Genomic DNA, 16480 nt, shown 5'->3' on the forward strand with positions numbered 1-16480 from the left:
AACTTTTTTACATGATCCTCGTATAAACCGAATAGCTGCGTCTGGAGGACGGGAAGACAAGAAAATGGATGGTCCAGTTTTAAGACGAGCCTCGCATAAAATAGCTTTGGTGCTCTGAAGAAAATGCATGGCAGAAAGATGAAGATGAGTGCATCATCACAAACATAGAAGCAAAATCCGGCTCTAGCGTCACATCATCGCAATGTCCCCCTACGTAGCCAGATAAAAACGGCACTGCGGAGAGGCGCATATGTTCCCCGTGACGTAAGCAAGCGACGACCACCAGGTCACAAATCAAGCAGAAATCTCTCTGGCTGCTCGACATCACGGAGTGAAGTACATCTTTTGATTTTTAGGGGCTACAAGTCGTCGATATTTCTTCCGCGGAACCTGTTTCCATAAAGACAAACAAACCTCGCCACAGAGGAACACACACGATCCTATCAAGAAAATCATAAATAGCCTGCTTGAACCAGGACCACTGCACATGTACTGGAAGTCATCCTGCCTGATTTCACATTCTGGGTGTTCGTCTCATTATCAATGCTCGCGGTGTCGGGGTAGGGAGGAGGGGGGGAGGGGAAAAAATAAGTGTCGCCTGAGTTTCGGTGGAAGAGGTCAACGGGGCCAGCGTTGAACAAGGCCGGGGCTTGATAACATTGAGTCACGGGACGGGACCGCGGGACATAAATTCCCCCGACCGGCTGCCATTGGTCGAAACCGTAAGAGCAGAGCCAATATTTCCCTTTCAGCTTCGGAGCAGTGTTGCCACATTCTGAGGGCATAATTTCCCTGTGCACGGAGGAAATTTCCCTTTTCGACCAATTTTCCCTTCACATAAGAAATCAGATTGTTATTATTATTAAGTAGTAGTAGTGAGTGGCGCCAATTTATATGGGCTCCTGGGGCTCGAGCCCACCCAATTGTCATATTATTATTATTTGTTGTCGTGGCTCGTGGTGGGGTGCTTATTAAAATTAGTAAATAACAGATTTTTTTAAACAATACGTAAGAATGATTACGATACATGGAAAGGAATGTTTACAATGATTTTTGTGAACGTAAAACACAAGTGCTTGAGCCAACCCAACATTTTCCTAAAAGCAGATACCCCTGGCGATAGCACTATTTTCGTTGGCTCATGTTTCATGCAAGAAAAATGTTAAAAAACTGATTACATGCCTCAGGTTCTAACCCTTGTATGATACAAATGTCTTTGTTCCAATGCCCATTTCATACGGGGTGACCATTTCCAAGGACACCAAAATGTCAACCCCCTTCTACGTAGCACACCTTGTACTGCATTTTGCAGACAAACGAGGCTGTGGCGTCTGGACTCGAAGCCAGTATAAATGTCCCTTTTGGATTAAAATTCCCTGCAAAGAGGGAAATTTTCCTTCAGGTGGCAACACTGCTTCGGACATCTTCGACACGGTCCGTTCCGATGCAACACGAAACCCTGAAACTCGGAAGCGGTCCGCATCGATTACATCACCCTGGATATTAATCCCCTACAACGCATCCGGAACGGTTCTGTTACCGGGCAGGAAGAGTGACCAGCGGAGGCCTTGACCTCCGACGGTGACCTGGCATTCTACCACCTTCCAGAGAACCCATGAATCTTAGGGACCCACCTTGCGCGTGATTTTATCGGAAGCACCGATCAGACGGGAGGAAGAACGAGCCGTGTCAAAGTACACGAAACTCAAAACTACTTTTGTATATTAATATTTGACTGCATTCCTGCGTGTAACGAGGAAACACAACACTCGCTTCTCCTGGACGCTGAGATGTGCTTGCATGCATCAAGACGTGGTAGGGTACGCTGTCATGAACTTGGCAGGCGAGTCGGCCGTAGGTAGGCGACAGACTGATGTGAAGGATGCGCAGAAAAGTGCGCAACGGATTTACGCATGCGCAGAACGAAAAGCAGGGTGTGGGAGGAGCCTTCAACGAGACGAGATCTATTCAACACTTTATGCTCAAATGCTAATCCATTCTATTAGGGAGAGGGAGTGAGGAAAAGAAATAAGGGAGGAGGAAAGTGAGCGAGAACTGAGAAAGGAGGGGAAAGGAGACAGATCAAGCAGATAAAAGGCAGTAAGAGAGATAGCAAGAAGATTGGTTTTGTTGTTTAGCGTCTCATTTCTGCCACTTTTGGCTAATCGCGAGAATGACTGATGGTATGATGAAGGTCATTCACCAAGAACGCACATGCCGAGACCGAGATTCGAACGTCGTGGCGCGTTGTGATAAGTACTCCGCCACGCATGTCGGCAGAAAGCAAGAAGAAAAGATAAACAGATTCTCGCGGGCTATCGACCAAGTGAGTTCTGGACAGGTATCTGAGCTTTCTAGAGCAACGTGATTCTTCTGCATTGAAGATTACAGTAACGTAAGCTTTCTACCCTGAAGATGAGAGTGACGTTAACGCCATTGTAACCTGAAGATGAGAGTGGCGTTAATGCTATTGTACCCCGAAGATTAGAGTGGCGTTAACGCTATTGTACCCCGAAGATGAGAGTGACGTTAGCGCCGTCGCGTCGGCGCTCGTCTACCCCAAAGATGAGTCACGTCGGCGCTCGTCTACTCCGAAGATGACAGTGACGATAGGGCTCTTCTACTCCGAATATAAGATTGACGTTAAAGAGAAGGGGGAGAGAGAAAAATAAAGTTTCCTTCTTTCCCATTCTTTCTTTATTTCCTTCTTTTCTTTCAATTCTCTCTCTCCCGAAAGAGAGAGAGAGGGGGGAGAAGGAAAGAAAGATAATAGGAAAGAAAAAAGGAAAAAGAAAGGAAAAAGAAAAGGATAGAAGGAGAGGAGGACATGGGGGGGTCCTTCTCCTTTCACCTTATTTCTTTCTCTCCTTCCTCTTCTTTCTTTTTCCTTCTTTCCTTCCTTGTTTCCTTCGGCTCGGGAGAGAGAGAGAGAGAGAGAGAGAGAGAGAGAGAGAGAGAGAGAGAGAGAGAGAGTGGAGAGGGGGAAAGAGCAACACCCTCTTCTCTTCTCTCTCTCTCTTTCTTTCTTTCCTTCCTTCTTTCTTTAACGCTTTCCACCCCGAAGATAAGAGTGACGTCAACGCTATTCTACCCCGAAGATACGAATGACGTTAACGTTCTTCTACCATGCAGATGAGTGTGACGTTAACGCTGTTCTACCCGAAAGATGAGAGTGACGTTAGGCTCTTCTACCCCGAATATGAGATTGAACTTAATGCACTTCTATCCCGTAGATGAGAGTAATCTTAGCGCTCTTCTACTTCGAAGATGAGTGACTTCGGCGCTCTTCTACCCTGAAGATGAGTGACGTCGGCGCTCTTCTACCCCAAAGATGAGAGCGACGTCGGCGCTCTTCTACCCGAAAGATGAGAATTACGTCAACGCTCTTCTACACCGAAGATGAGAGTAGCATTAGTTGTAGAAAGCGTAGAAATGTTTCCGGAACTCACTTGGTCGATAGCTCTAGATAAAGACTTATTTCAAGAAGAAAATGAATGCTACGGTATAAGGTAGGGTAGGGGAAAACAGAAAGAAACGAGGAAAATGAATACAAACAAAAGAAAGAACTGAAGAATAAGCAACTCTTCCAAAATTCCAGGGAGGGTCAAGCGTAGGCGCCCACACCAAAGAGGTTCTATGCAGCACATCCTTTTCGGTATCCATGCAACTTCGTACGAAAAGGCTGATACCGTTGCCAAGCGCCAGAGACTTTGTGTGTCGCAAAAGAACCAGTATTCATCGCCGCTATATTATTGTTGCGTCTCGGCGTTAAATTGAGACAAGCTCCCCCTGGCTTGATGTTTACGCCAATCACACGAACACTTAACCAACAAGGGCCCGGCCGGGGATTTTTTTCTTTATATACCCAGGACAAACAAACGAACGTAAATCTCCTCGCATGCCTATTGTTGTGACAACAATCGGGATCCAGGAAATAAATCATTGCGACCGCGGGTCTTTGGGCGCCTTTCACCCCGAAAGGGGGCAAGGGTCGAATTGCAATTGCAGGGTTAAACGTTCGCTCTGGAGCCTGGGAAGACGGATTGTATTTTAACATCGCTACGTCTTGCCTTCTGAAAGGTTCAATTTACATACACGAATTCCTATCGTTCCAACAGACCTTTCAAGTTAATTAAATCCTCCACTACACAATATAAACACTTGTAACTGTCAATAGACCAGTGAAATGTTATTAGATTATTACTGTAATCAGCATATCTTACTAAGCAAAACTGAAAAAAATACAAAGTTCTGTTATATACAGTGAATAAATGCGTGGGTTCCATCACTTTTGACAAGTATCCTGATTAGGAGAAGTTAAAACAGGTCCAGTTTTGGCATTTACTAATTTTATTCAAGCTTTCGCCACTTCATGTAGTACGGGAAATAAGCGCCAAAATATTTCTATTCCGGATACTAGCACGAAACTTTGGGGGTTGACTAAATACATAACGAAGACTATAAATCAGCCGGGATACAACCTCAGAAGTGAGTGACGTCATCAAAAATGGCCGCCCAGCAGATTTCATAAAACGGGTAAAAAAAAAAAAGGTAAAGTGTTCCCCTGTGCATAGCACCACGCCATGAAGGCGTATAGGGGGTGTGGGGGTAACGCCCCACACTTTCTTGACCCGGTCGTGAGTGGGGGTGATGTGATCAGCATCACGCTCCTGACCGCCTTTACCCCCCAGGGTTTCCCCCAGGTAGAGTCCAGCGCAGATAATTCTGCCGTGCAATGCGCGACAGAACTAAAGAAGCAGTGTTGCTAATGGAGCAGATAGAAAAATCGCTGCGGTGCGCCGATGCACAGCTGTTACGTACAACAATAAAATTAGAGAATTCAGGTCTATCTAACGTTGAGTTTTAAACGTCATGCATTATACCAGGACTAGGATTAATATGTACTAACAAGTGACTATGTATGTAGCTACATACATATGGACTAAAAATTCGCAAAATATGAACTAACACATAAGTAAAATTACCAAAAATGCTGCAAAGAAGACTTCTTCATACGATTCCTTATTTGAGTGATTTCAAACAAAATAAAAAAATATATATATATTATTTTTCATTGCATTAATGCACTGGTGGCCTTCTAACTTTTCACTCCCAAAACCCGTATACACTGGTATGGAACTGCAACGGCAGATAATAACATGCCAACGTGTTAAACCGCTACAATTGCACCATAACACTCCTCCTGAAGCAGTATTATTATTTCCTCTCTGAGATCGGCGACAGTCGGTTGCCTTTGTTGTACATTTACAAAGGATGCCGGCTTCCACAACAATAACAAGTACATATACTGCCACTAGACGATAAGCTGCGCGGCTTTTTCTTTTGTTATGAACCAGGGCCGGCGCTAGTAATTTTGCCTCCCTGGGAGGTGGCGGCAGATGCCGCTCTATTTCGACCCCCCCCCCCCCCGGTCATTACGCAGCAACGGAAAATTGAAAATCAATATATTCCTAAGTAAAACATCAAAATATAAAATAAATAATGAGACTTCTTATGCTATTTCAATACTATTCAGCGCAAAAGAATATCTCGCTCGATCACAGTTTTCAATGGGCTTATTTTTTTCTTCTCTTCAAATTTTGCCGCTCTGGGCGATGGGACGGTTCGCCCTCCCCTTCCGCCGGCCCTGCTATGAACTTGGTCACCCATCAAAGCATGGCAATTTTAACACAGAAAACAATATGTATCGCATTAAGCAGCAAAAATGACAGCCTCCTCTATGCAATTTCTACAAGAACACGTGCCGGAGCCAGAGTTGAAATGATGTTGGAGCCACAAAAATTATTTATTTTGAATAATTCCAAAATTATGAAATATGAACAATTTGTTGCTGCTGTTCGCTGCTCTCTTGCCAAAATGCTTTATTGGGATGCTAACACCATGACTGGCTTCCTCCTTCATGAACTCGTGCACGTTGCTTAGAATTTCCCGAGCTTGGCTATGCAAGGTTTTTGATTTCAACTTCGACAGAACTGGAGGCATTATGGAATTTAACGTTCATTAGCAAACACACACTTTTACATAAACACACGCAATACACGCACACAACGTCAAACCGGTCAAATACTTAGTATAAAATAAAAATATGGTGCTTCCAATCCAACAAAACTCACCGCCACTTTACCTGCCTTTTCCCCTTCCGTGACAGAAATAGTGCTTCATTATTACAGTTGGCAACACTAGTTACTAGCTAGCCAATGAACATGCACTGCATAAAAGAAGCAAGCACTACGCCGTGCTATATTGCCACATTAGCGTCCCTACCGAACGGTGGTAACCGCTAGTTGGAGCGCTATTCAATTGTTTTCAATGATGTTTGCGCGAGTGTGTCCAGGAATGGAATGACAATGTGGCAACAATAGCGAAGGTTTTCGAGCAGGGTAGAACACATGATGCTAAGAGAGAGGGAGACGAAACGAAAATTCGTTTCTACGCAACGGCAAATTTACGTGTGTGGCACTCTACCCATGTTATTCGACGCTGGGTGGGCGCCGGGGCCGCTTCCACCGTTAGAAAAGTTCCCGGATTTGAACCGGCCGGGGATCGAACCCGGGACCTTGAGCATGGTAGTCAGACGCGTCTAATTTTAAAGAATAATGTTCTATCTAAAAGAACATTCAATTTTATTCACAAACTATTGAATTTACAGCAACATGTGTAATAAACTTTTTAGATAACAAAATATTCTTTAAAATGAGACCTGTTTCAGTAAAATCCATTCAGTAGTTTCCGAGATATTCAACTTCAAAGAATCTGTCGGGTGGCCATTTTGATGACGTCACTGCGCGTGACGTTATCATTTCTAAGGTTGTCTCCCGGCTGATTTATAGTCTTCGATATGTATTTAATCAACCCCCAAAGTTTGATGTTGGTATTCGGAAGTGAAATATTTTTAGGGTATTTGGAGCTTCTTCCCGCACTTCAGGAGTTAAGAATCAACGTGGCTGCCTGGCTGACACTTATTTCAGGCATTTTCCAGGTCGGTAGAAAGCATGAAACGTTGCCATTTTTTTCAATATTAGGAACTAATGTAACTTGGTCAAGTAGTAAGGAGTAAAAAAGCCAAATGGTATAGCGAAAGCGTGAGTAAATAAGTTAGTACATGTCAAACTGAACCTTTTTAACTTCAGCTAATTATTGAAATAATGAAATGTGGTCTTTAAGAGTAGATTAATATGAAATTTTATGAAATGATACTACATAGTTTTATTCTTGGTTTCGGTTTACTGTCGGTCGGCTAATAAATACATGTTTACCAAAAAAGAAATGTTTGTATGCTATGTATATAGACCTATATATAATAATGTTTTGTGTATGTCTTTACTTCTACATCGTACAGGATGTAGCACGGTCCCCTATCGAAACCAGCCATGCAATACTCTATCCCGATATAAACAAGGAAGGTCTCACCAGGAAGGGGGAGAGGGGAACAGGAAAAATGTCCCCCCTGTAATATTATGCCATTTGCCGCGACCTTACGTCCACGGTAATCATCTTAACGCCATGAATTCGGTCTCTCCGCGCTCGGACCGTGGCGACGCCAAGAACAAAAGTGCTGGGGCAGCCGCTATCAAAGAGCACAGAACAAAGATCGAACCGTAATTATTCCTTTAGGGTCACGCTTTCAAAATCAAAAGGACACGAGGATACGTACGTGCCTTTAGTTTAAACGGTCACCGAGAGCAACTTTCCCGCGACCTTTGACATCGGTAAGATACCGCGATTTATCCAAGTTCCCTTCAAATTGAAAATTTCCAATGGAGTATAACACGAATGAGAAAAAAAAGCTGTAGGTTTCCCTTAAACTTTTTTTTTTCACTAGAACCTCCAGACAAAGGACATTTTCGTGGGATGCCAGAATTGACATAGGTGGTAAGACACGATTTCGCTCGAGCGCCAAATAGTTCGCACGGAAGACGCTAGATAGAACAAGGAATCGAAATGTTCGAGAGGTATATGCTCAAAGCCCAGTGCTGCAAAAATAACCATAATTTCTCTGTGTTAGTGGGCTCTCAAATATGGATCATGAGACGAATGAAATTGAAGCAAGCATAGTCATCATCTCCATGCTAAAATATACTTTTCGTCTATCTTACCAATACAGTGACACATTAAAATTAAATAGATGATTTGGCCTCAAACTGCCAGGACGGATATTTTACATATACACTTGCGTGCAAAGAAATAGACGCACCTCACACTTTTGACATAAAATGTTTACTTGTTCTTATTTTTTCTTCCAACTCTTTGGAGGCGTTACTGAACTCTGCATCTAAATGGAAGCTTTATCTACATATAAGCCAGAGTTCCTGCCCCTACTTCAAGGGGAGGCCATACACGTTATTAGAAATTAACAGTTGTTACCATATGTTATTGTTAAAGTTCTTGAAAACTCAGTTTTCTATCATTCTGCAATATTCTTTTTTTCAAAGCATTACATTTTGAAATTTTTCACTTATCAGAATAAAGCAATGTTAATAAATTTAGGTTCACTTTAAGCGTTATTAAATGATCTTTCAAACAACATACTTCATACTTCTTCTATTGTCTTATTTTCTTCTTATTTTTTTCTGAAAAACATTTTGTCAAAAGTGTGAGGTGGGTCTATTATATGCACGCAAGTGTATATGTCTACCATTATTGTCACATAAAAATTAAATTCCATTATAAATGCTCGAACGGATACGAGCGAGCGAAAGTGGTTCTATGAAGTCCTCTATCAAAGATGTTACCATAATCAAAAATAAAAAAAATCAATCAATCACATGAACGAGAATAAGCGTCCCGCACTCCTCTCGTCTCGATTTTACAGTGTCTCGTCTCGCTAGACTGATTTATAGAAAGCACGGCCTGTACTAAAGTTACCACTTCTGGGGGCACAATTACAAAGAATGGCATCAGACCTGCCGCACATGGGAATCTCACAGTTTCCCAGACTTCCACGAAGATTGTACTCAAGAAACCATTACCCGGGGTGAGATGCACTTTTAATGACGGTGCATCGGTGCACGCCATAATTTAATTTCGCGGAGAATGCTCGGTGCATGAGCCACTTAACCTGCCAGAGTCGATTGCGCCCTGCTTCTGGGTCCGATCTCAGGGAAACTGGAAGGTTAATGCTACCAATTTGCATCAATCATAGGCCTCAATCCGAGCACAGAAGGTGATGGATGGTGGCCTTAGGCTGCGGTCTCTCTCTCTGCTCGATATCCATGGATAGCGATTGCACCGAATAAACTTGACAGTGTTTCGTGTCTAGTTTTCGATATTTTACGTCGCATTTCAACTTATTTTCATTAATCCAGAGGATGAATGAACTGATGAAACACAGTGATACATCCATGCCCGACAAGAGGTCTTCGTAACGCCTTACACTGACCAGTTCGTCACGTAGGCGGGTGATGTCTTGCCACGTTTTCGTCTCGTGTTGCAACGACCAACACCTCGTTCCGAAGTGTAAGCACCTAAATGTCATCTTCCTTTTCATGTGGCACCCTGTACTTTATTTTGTAGACTACCGAAGCTCTGGGAACTCGACCCATAGTCAGTATAATCCTCTGTGGGGATCGAGCTGTGCCCTTTACTTCATTCATTTCATCTAGTCACCTTTCATTCTCATTTTCGCGATTAGCCAAAAGGGGCAGAGGGGGAAAGTAAAATAAATCAGTTCTCATCCGTGCTGCAAATGCCAGTCCCTTCCTCGCCCAGTGCTGCAAATGCCAGTCCCTCCATCGTTACGAGCTACTAATGCCAATCCCTTCCTCACCTCGTGCTGCAAATGCCAATCCCTTCCTCGTCCCGAGCTGCAAATGCCAATCACTTCCTCGCCTCGTGCTGCAAATGCAAGTCCCTTCCTCGCCTCGTGCTGCAAATGCAAGTCCCTTCCTCGCCCCGTGCTGCAAATGCCAGTCCCTTCCTCGCCCCGTGCTGCAAATGCCAGTCCCTTCCTCGTTACGTGATGCAAATGCCAATCCCTTCCTCGCCTCGTGCTGCAAATGCCAGTCCCTTCCTCGCCTCCTAATGCGAATGCCAGTCCCTTCTTCGCCCCGTGCTGCAAATGCCAGTCCCTCCCTTGTTACGAGCTGCAAATGCCAATCCCTTCCTTGTCCCGAGCTGCAAATGCCAGTCTCTTCCTCGCCCCGTGCTGCAAATGCCAGTTCCTTCCTCGCCCCGTGCTGCAAATGCCAGTCATTTCCTCATTAAGTGCTGCAAATGCCAGTCCTTTCCTCATTACGAGCTGCAAATGCCAATCCCTTCCTCGACCAGTGCTGTAAATACCAGCCTCTTCATCGTCCCGTGCTGCAAATGCCAGTCCCTTCCTCGCCTCCTAATGCGAATGCCAGTCCCTTCTTCGCCCCGTGCTGCAAATGCCAGTCATTTCCTCATTAAGTGCTGCAAATGCCAGTCCTTTCCTCATTACGAGCTGCAAATGCCAATCCCTTCCTCGACCAGTGCTGTAAATACCAGCCTCTTCATCGTCCCGTGCTGCAAATGCCAGTCCCTTCCTCGACCAGTGTTGCAAATGCGAAAACAAATCTGTGCATTAAATATCATAACCTATGTTTAAATAATCAGGTAGCTACGTCAGTATCTGAATAAGTCGAATAGTAAAGCAAATTTCATTTGGAAGCAGCTCAGGTTTACATTCAATTTGACTAGCGTCTCGAACAAGACAATAAAAGTGTGTCAATCCTGACGAGTCTGCTCTCTTTCTCCGTATCAGCACCTATTCCAAATAGCGAGGTTCTTCTTGTTCCTCTAGATTATCATGTGACGAGGACCAGGCACTTCTGCCAACACGTAATCAAACCCAAAGGGCTTATGTTTAATCTGTCATCACTTCACTACCGACTATTACTTGCATTGTATGTCTGCTGGGGGGAAAAAACTTGAAATATGGGCAATAAAACCACTAAGTGATCTTGTCAGGAAAATATTACCTTCACCATATGCATTGTATAAAAGTTTGCAATACTTCTTTTTTTATGGTTGCACGATGGGAGAAACTGTAACAAACTCACCTGATTAGGCATTCCCATCACAGAGTAAAAGTTCACCTCTCTCCCGGACAACTATTTCTCTTCAATTTACCCCCTTCCCGCCCATCACCTAATGACCATTGCGAAACGCGCATAAGAGGTATTAACAATCATTGCTGCCGCATTTCACTGTCCACTGGGCTATTCAGAGATAAATGGACCGATTACTTCCCACAAATTACGAATGTTATGCTCGTCACGTAGGCGAAGGAATAGCACCAGCGAGCAACGGTCTAGAACTAGTTTCAGGGGCCTCTTTGAGAACTGGGCTGATCCAATGTATGGCTTTGTTCGGTCTTGCCGTTTCAATTCGGTATTTTGAGTACACCTGGTGGACGTTATGACTACCTCCACTTTTCTTTCTATCAATGAGGATTCATATAGTTTCAATTACCAAGATTTAAAGCACGTTTCCAGCTTTCCAGAATTCGCCCGTCTGCACCAGACGAAACAGCGTGATAAAATCGGCTACAGCCGGATTGCGCACACTTTTCCGGTTTTATCAGTCGTATCTGATAAGCCGTTGACAAGCTGTCACAATGTACAGGATTGCGCACAAAATAATGAGGCGATGTTGTCAGATGTAAAATGTTCTCAAGCCGTTCTCACTTCTGTTGTGTTTATTTGTGTGTGTGTGGACTTACATGTGTTTTTGCTGCAAGGGTAACGTTAGATAGGCATAGAGGATGAACCTGATTGGTGGACTAGAATGTAATGGTCGGTGTATCTCCGTATTTATACCGAAGGTCACGAGCTTCGATTGACAGACGTTTTTGTATCTGGTCTTGGTTGTGTTGTGATGGCCTTCTGATGCTGAAGAATGGCGGATTTCCGATTAAGTGTTACTGAAAAAGGAGTTGCTTGTGTGATTAAGGATGGATTTTAGTATCGTCCTAACCTAAGAAGGGATTTTAGGGACGTGTAATATAATTATAAATAATACGTGTAAAAAAATATTTTTTATTATTATTATCTAGAATATGTAAAGTGGTATGAAAATTGTATCTTCACTTGCTACATTTATTAATCAAATTATATTTTTTATTTAATCCTTAAGAGATTTACTATTTTATTTCTAATTTCTCTCTCTTTTCTTGTCTAAAGAAAAAAAACAGTTTTGCGCACAGACTTTAAAGCTATCAAAGTGGCAACGTTGGGTCAAAATCTGTGCGCAAAACAGGTCAGTGCGATTTGTGCGCAATTCAGGACCTAAAGTGTGCGCAATTCGGTTGCGGCGATAAAATCTGCCGAAACAAATTAATACTACATACATTTCGAAAGCGTATATATTTTCGTGTTTATTGTGGGAAAAAGGTCAGTGATAATGACGTCAATTTAAAATAGATTTCATGGTTGATTGATTTGGTTTACTTTTACTTCGCTTTTCTGCCACTTTTGGCTAATCGCGAAGAGAGGATAAGGGATTTATGAAATTGACGAAACTCACAAAGAACACCGATGTTCAGGCCGGAATCCAACCCTCTGGGACACCGCTAACCACTCTGTCCCGGAGGTCGACATATATTTCACGAAAATTACATCTTCCCACATGTCGACATCTTATTTTACTTATTCGATTCTTCATTGAGGCCTAGTTGCGCGAGTTTCTGGGGAGGTGAACAATGTAAATTGTTATCATTCCTTATTAAGAGGGTTATTGAAAGCCGGATCAATATAACTATTAACGACAAATGTCATCCATGCAGCAAATATGTCATAGATACGTACATCGCGATTATGTATGTGCAAATTTCACTGTTACATTCAAGAATCATTGCGGTGTTCTGGGTTGTGTTGGTACTGTGAAAAGGGTAAGCTAGTGTTGCAAGCTTTCGTTTCCAAGAGTTGAAATGTGACATGCGCGTATCCACGAACTTTTTGGATAGGCAGTGTCTACACTGTCTTTCCTGAGCATATGTTACTGCTCTTAAATGAGTTTCCCTTGCAAAAAATAGAAGTGAAAAAACCTCGAAAAGCACAAAGTGACAGGAGGACAGCTTTGGCGCAACGTTTCCAGGGACTTCTCTCAATCATCACGTAGCTTTTTCCGCACATAAAGGATAGAAAGTGCGGTTTTACAATGCCAGACATGTTTGCTCCGGCACAAGCCTGGGGGCCCAAGTGGGGGGAAAATTAAGGAGTAATAAAAATGAAGCCTGAGAAAAATGGACAGTTCCCAGTCATCATAACTGAACAAAATTAAAGACTTGATCGCTGCCACATGCAGCCTCTCCGCCCGTGCCTTTTATCACCGTCCCGCAGGTACGCCATAAAAGAAATCAATTTTCCAGGTACGACGCTTCTGTTTCCTGTTCGTAATGGGTCTCGAGACACTGTCCAAAGTTACAAGGTAGGAACACAATGACAAGGAAATCCCCAACTGTTATTTAGAGTAGTGCCTTTATGGTCGGATGGAATGTAAAACTGCAGACAAGAATGAATTCTAAAGTGACGCGTGGTGCGGTGAAAAAGTATAGGTTTTGAAACGTTTGGTCCACTTTATGAGGTGGTAAGCTGATCGAGAATAGTTCGCCATCCAGAGGGAATCAACCCCGGAAACCATTGATCCGGTGATGCTGATCAATCATTATGCTATAGGTAGGGACATGCACATTTCGTTTTTGACGAAAACACGAAATGTGAAATAATACATTGCAGTGTTAAGTATTCATGTTTTTAAAAGGTGCGAGGTGCAAATTGCTACAATGTTTGTCGCCAAATAAACTTTTAAACACGAAATTTGGAGTTTATTTACCAACGCGACACTTTTTAAAGTCTGAATTATCCTGCGAGTTATGCAAATCACGGAAAATTGATTAATTCTGATGTAAATATTTGAGAGCAAAAATAGGATTAAACTTATTACTCTGAGAACTATAATGTGCTATCAGAACTTAAATGTTAATTTTGTGTTATAAGCACAGTTTCTGAATCAAACTTAGCTTTTTATTTACCATTTTAACACAGAAATGCCATTTTATATTCCGTTTTTGGAAATCTTCATATTTTATTTACCATACATATGTGGCTCTAATTATAGGATAGGCTCATCACGTCTTAAGACACATAGAGGTTCGGATCCCACTTTAAACTGTAGGTCCAGTCCCGATTAGCCTTTCTGTGCATAACGTCGCCTTACAAACTCACGTCTTAAGGGGCGCACGTCTGCATAAACCCGGAAACCGTCTTCCTGTTCAAACAGGGAAAGGGGCCAGATCTGGGTGGTAAGGGATATGATTCAAAACGTGCCAGTGAAATTAATGCAAAGTCGTGCAAAAAATTTGACACATCTAGGGACAAGACATGCCTACATCCTCGAATTATGACAAGTTCGTGTTACGGCAAAGCAACCGTCGTGGACATTATACTGAAAAGTAACTCTTAAGTTTGTCCCAGTTACGTATAAGTTGTTAATGAGTCTTTTAGTGTAGCGTCAGTTCTTTCGTTACAATAATTTTTCATGCAGCCCCTGTGAAAAAAAAAACATGTTATACTTATCTGAATGTTAGCAACAATGGTTGTTAACTACTCTGCAATCTCTTCTCTAGTCTCCAGTTGAACTTCTTGCTCGTTTTGCCACTGGTGGGGATCGAACATACGACAGGCATGAGAATTACTACTGATGCAGTGTGCTACCCACTACTCTACACTATTCCCTAGGGATGTGACGAAGCTGAAAATTTACCGATGCCGATGTACTCACCGATAATTTTTGGAACCGATACCGATGCCGATATTTAACCGATTCCGATACATAAGGTTATTAAACAGAAATTGGATGTTATTTTCAGCATGACAAAAATAAATTTGCTATGTACATTTCTATTGCATATCATATGTATATACATATACGTATATTCTCAAGAGATGCGAATGTACATTTGCATCTACAAAATGTTATGTGAACCTTTAAGAAGAACATGGATTCTCAAGAGATTAAACATTAGTACACAAGCAGTTCTTTGAAATGCAAAATTAATTCATGTTCTGCCAGATTCAACTTCAGAAACACGAGATTTGGAAGCACTTCAGGAAGTAACTTACTTCTTCTCTTATCTCAAATCTGTTCAACAACACTGAACACTCATTCGCTGAATACTGATGCAGCAGGTATGCCCAAGTATTTTCTCAGGACTTGCTTCAGGTTTGAATATTCATATTTGAATTTCCAATACAACAGCAGATCCTGGTTTAGCAATGTACTATTTTATTTCCGATCCTCTGTATGAGTTTGCAATAATTTTATTACAAAAACTCGACAATAATGACGAATCATAACCAAATTTTCAATAAATCTTACAAAACTAGAATATAAAACTTATTAGAAGGTAAAAACTCTAGTGTAATCTGTACCGGTTTAAATATCGGATTTTTGCCGATTCCCATACCGATGCCGATGTGTCAATTTCGGCCGATTTTCATACATCTGTAATCGGCTTCGGCACATCCCTACTATTCCCCAACTTGTGTTCTATTTTATACTCTATTTCTCGGGAAAAAAATGGTAGCTACATTTGGTTGAACTCAGGTTTATTTTATTTTCCTTTGACTATTTGTGTTGTATTATTTTATGCGATTCATTCCATACATGCTCTACTAGTAAGGTAGAGTTTGTAAAAATTGACAAATATTAAAAAACACGCCGACATGAAACAGCGGAAAGGGGGAGGCAATTTCTATTCCCGATGTAGAAAACGCTGATATGTGAGAGCTCCCGCTTAGCTGACTGGTTAGCGCTCTCGATCCCAGGTTCGATCCCTGGTGGAAGTTCCAAAATTTCAGTGTTGAACCAGCATGTGGGAACCGCGGTGGTCCATTCGGAAGGGCATCAGACTGCCACGTGAGAAATCCGGGTTCGATTTCTGGGTAGATGAGCGTCTCTGGGGTTCACCTAGCCTCTGGGGCAACTTTTGGTAGTAAAGGCGGATCACATCTCCTCCAAAAGATATGGCCGAGATCGTGCCTTTAACAACTCCTTGATGGAGTTGTGTGACGAAGGTTTCAATAACGTAAAAGCAAAGCTTTCATTCAGTATACAAAATTCCCCAATGTTGCAAAGCTTTCATTCAGTATACAAAATTCCCCAATGTTGCAAAGCTTTCATTCAGTATACAAAATTCCCCAATGTGAAACTTGATATGAAAATTAATATTCAATATCATTTACATTCAAATTGAAAAAATCCTCCATTGATGAAAGGGTCCCCTGTCAATTCAATAAATATACTAATAGCCACAATCCACCGGACACCCAAGTGAACGTGGCGGCAGTGTCATGGTCCGTGGCTGTTTTTCCTGGTCTGGGCTCCGGTCATTATTTTTGGTCAACAGCAACATGAGGAGTGGTGTTTATGAGGTCATTTTAGACAATAGCATGCTGCCCACATTGTGGCAACAGTTTGGAATGGCCCCCTTTTCTCT

The 16480-nt window shown here is 42.4% G+C and overlaps 1 protein-coding gene across 2 annotated transcripts in view; it reads right to left on the reverse strand.

The window, feature by feature from the left end:
- The window catches only part of Psa (puromycin-sensitive aminopeptidase), a 208557-nt gene that overhangs the window by 14871 nt on the left and 177206 nt on the right, over positions 1-16480 (reverse strand). The gene's annotated exons all lie outside the window — the stretch shown is intronic.

This window comes from Lepisma saccharinum, chromosome 22 (assembly GCF_977018435.1).
Source record: "Lepisma saccharinum chromosome 22, izLepSacc3.1, whole genome shotgun sequence".
Lineage (NCBI taxonomy): Eukaryota > Metazoa > Arthropoda > Insecta > Zygentoma > Lepismatidae > Lepisma > Lepisma saccharinum.